Genomic DNA, 4163 nt, shown 5'->3' on the forward strand with positions numbered 1-4163 from the left:
ATTTTCTAACTAATAAGGTAGAAGCCACTGAAACCTGGGCTGCCTATGAAACAAATACAAGGAAATATGGGATAATTCCTCTGTTTTGTCTAAAATCAACAAGAGTATGTGTATATAAAGGAAATATTTTAAGCAATGACTGACTACCCAGAAGGGGTAGACCTCTGTTCTTTTGTCTTTCAGCTCATCAGAGAAAACGGATGCCAGCTGAACAGCATTCAATGTACCATGCATTTACTAGTACAATAGGAATTATTTTTGTGTTCAATGTCCCTGTCTTGTGGTGTTTGACTTGTGGCCAGAATTGTTGTGTTTAATATTTTCATAAGACAGTCTAGCTCAAAATTAAATAGAAGGGTTAAATCAAAAAGCAGATACTTGTTTTATTCAACCTGGAATACAAAGTGTTTGGATAAATCAGGAAAATGTGATATACTAAAGTCTAATACATTTGCTTAAGTAAGAAAAAGAAACTTCATTGGCAAGTTTTTTTAATTGAAAAATTGTTAAAATTTGCATACCAACAGTCTTTGGAAGCAAGGACATGGAAGGTTAACCCACTCCCATATTGCTCATGGGATCCTTCTGGCTACCTCAGATTTCTAGCCAGAGGACTGGGGAGAGAGGAAAGCTATTGGACACCAGAGGTTGTATCGAGTGGACTCCTCAAAAGTGGGTGTGCTTGTCCTGGTTTGTTGCTCCAAAGCTCTGTATAGAAGTTATTTACTGGAAGGGTGTATATGGCATACATTGAATAATAAGACTAATGTACTGTATAATGGCAATTTGTATGTGTTCATTGTTGGGAAAAGGTGTATGAGTGAAAAGTGGAAGTTTCCTTTGTAGGTTAAAAGAAGCCAAGAAGGGAAAAAGGAAAAAGAACAGAAGGAGTTAACTGGGAAAATAGCTAGCAAGCTCAGTCCAAAGATAAGACACTGGCCCAATCCAAGGACACTGCCCAGAGCTAAGACTTGGCCGACAGCCAAGAAAAAGGGGGGCCTGAATGTGCCCAAGCAACTATGAGATCTGCAAAACATTGCCAGGCATTAATGAAATGTGTTAGGTTTCTTTTCTCACAGATAAAAGAAGTGCTACCCAAAGACTCTAGCAGCCCTGCCATTCATTGAAACAAGGAGACTGAGTCTATGTAAAGTCCATCAACGAAAGACTGCTTTGGCTCCACACTGGAAAGGCCCTTTCCAAGTCCTGTTAACCACCAACATGGCTGTGAAGAGCCAAGGACTACCTGCCTGGACCCATGCTTCTCACTGTAAAAAGACCCCTCCACCTCGGGAGAACTCTCTGACTGATGATAAGCCTATTTCTCCTTCTAGCACTGCTGTGCCTTCTGGACAGCAGGAAAAAGAAAAAAAAAAAAAAAAAGACCAAGTGAAGTGCTAGTAACCTCTCCCTTGTTCACTGACCGACCTACTGTGCCTTTGGATTTTTCTAGAAGAAGCAAAACCATTACAGGGTGATGTGCTAGTAACCTCTCCCCTGTATGATGCTAAACCACACTGTTTCAGGAAAAGAGAAGAAGGAACATTTGCTTCATTGAAACCACAAAGTCCAGGGATTCCTGACTACAAGAGACATTAAGAACTGACCCTGGTGAAGAAACAAAGAATTATACACTGGCAGGAAGAAACTTGTGGGACCCATGCTTGGGAACGTGGTATTGATTGGATTTTGGGGTTTATTCTACAGGCTGTGCCCTGTGTTTTGGATAAGTCCTTCAGCATGTATTGCCCTCCCTAACTGGATTTTAAATTATAAGTACCAAAGGCACCTTGTTGCCATTGCCCCTGCCATCTCCTCCATTACACTATTACCCCTGTAACACATCCAAATACAGACAATGTCATATATTTGATAAAACCAATGACTAAGGCCTTCAAACTTTAGTGATTTATTTAAATATTGTTTAAAGAAATATTTTTAAGGTTCAGGATATCCCATATAAGCGAACAATTGAATGGATCAGTGGAGATAAAAGTATATGATATCACTACCAGTGAACCCCAAGAATCTGTAATTGCAATTGATGCGTTCTATAGTGAATGTTCCTGAAATTTGCACTGTGTTAAATGAGAGAGGCCCTTATTGTTATTTGGTCACCCAATTAGTGAACAATTAAACGAATACCCAGAGTTTGTTTTGCCACTGGAAATTTTACCTGCATAGAAATTATTCCAGTGACTAATAATGTGATCTGTACCTTATTGCAATACACCCCTTCTTATGCCATTAATATCAATGCCTCCCGGAAGTACTAAAGGTGTTCAACCAACAGATGTGGTATAGTACTACACCAAAGAGAGATGTATTAGGATATCAATGGACTGTGATTAACACTACACTAGGGACTGTTAAATTTTCATTGCCCTTATCCAGTTTCCAGATTACCTCTACATACCCAAATTGCTCACAGGGGGCTGCCATTAGATTAGCACAACAGAGGGCTTGGGTTATTTCTTCGAGGAAGAGAGACTTGACCGGATCCCTGTGGGATGGGGCCAATAGTGCAGCAGCAGTTTGGAATATTTTAAAAAACCAAGAACATGATGAGAAATTGGGGCAACTGGAGAAGGCCATTGGCCTTGTTTCTGGAGCACAACTAACCCAGGTACAGGCTGGAGTTGGTGAGTTACATGTTATTTCCGCCCTTAGTTCTATGACCCAGAAGTTGCTGACAGAGATGGTATTGAATATCACTGAGGCTGGGAAGGCATTGCAGTGGGATCTAGCATGTTCAGAAATTCAGGATTTCCTGAATGACCAGCTAATGGCCATTCGGAATGATCTAGAGCATCAGGCTTGGCCCACTGCCCTTACAGACACATCAGGAGTACCATCTGATCTGTGGCCATGGAGACATACTTGGAGACTTTCTGGGTGGAAGTGCAGACGTTCTCAGTGCTCCTTCCAAGCATATGGACCGGTTGGGGGGTGGGCTCCCACATAGCAAATCCTGCCAGATCCATGGGGAGGATGCATGTGGGTAATTCACCGAGACAGCTGGGAAATTAGACCTCCTGATATGCCCAATCGATTTTTAGTCAGTGCTCCTGGGATTACATCTGACATTTGGATGGGGTTAGGGAGTCAATGGACGTTAGAACCCCCACAGCTTCAGTGTATCTGTAAACTGAAGCCAGGAGCAGTTGTTACTCTTCATGACTACGTTTGCTGGGAGGGTAGGGGACAAGGAACTACCATGACAGGACACTTACTTTTTCAAGCTAATGATAGCTGTGTGTATGTTAAAGCCACCACATTGCAAGACATACATTTTAATCTCATTACCACTGCAGGCAATCATATTATTTACTGGTCTGCAAATAGAATTTTTCAAGTAGTCCTTAGGTTCCAGATACCCTTTAACTGGACTAGTTTAGTACCTGATCCATTTCAAAATTTGCTTTCACTGTTACCAGAGGTTCAGAAAATCTCTGAAATACAAGGGCAAATTCACATGCTTCAATATATATATATCAAGTTGAAAAGTAAGCCTTTCATACAGCTTATAGAGTGTCCACCTTATGTACTAAGTATGATGTATTGTGTTTTATGACTAAGACTGTACAACAACCCCATCATATTATCGCTATGGGAATGTTATTGCTTGTGTTGTTGTTAGGAGTATGTTATTGTTGTTATAAAGAACATAATAATAGTAATACCTTTCATGTCCATGTCATTACATCCAATCAAAACCCCTCAGGTTTAAGCATCTGATGTAGAATCTGAATTCCAAGACTTAATGCAAACAGAGATTTGAAAATGTTTGTTGTACTAGTAGTACAAAAGGGGGGGTTGTGGAAGCAGAGAAAGAACTGACAGGAAGGGGATGCAATACATGACAGTTCGTTAGCAAGAGTTAGGCTAACTGTAACCCTAATAACGCGAGATTTGTAGAAGCGGGGAATGTGTGAGGCAAGTGGGAAAGAACTGTGTGAGAAGTTGTTGCGACCTTGTATAGATAATGTGTAGATAATATGGAATGTAGACTAAGAGTCTACATTAGTGAGCAAAACAAGATATCAGAATGACCTATGTATAAACAAAATGCAGCTGTTGCTCATTATTGTCTGTAACAAAAGGTATAAATGCTTGCTGTAATTGTTTACCTGTTGAGAGACCTGCTTAGCTCTCTCCCTCTG

This window comes from Trachemys scripta, chromosome 7, assembly GCF_013100865.1.
Source record: "Trachemys scripta elegans isolate TJP31775 chromosome 7, CAS_Tse_1.0, whole genome shotgun sequence".
In the NCBI taxonomy this organism is placed as follows: Eukaryota; Metazoa; Chordata; order Testudines; family Emydidae; genus Trachemys; species Trachemys scripta.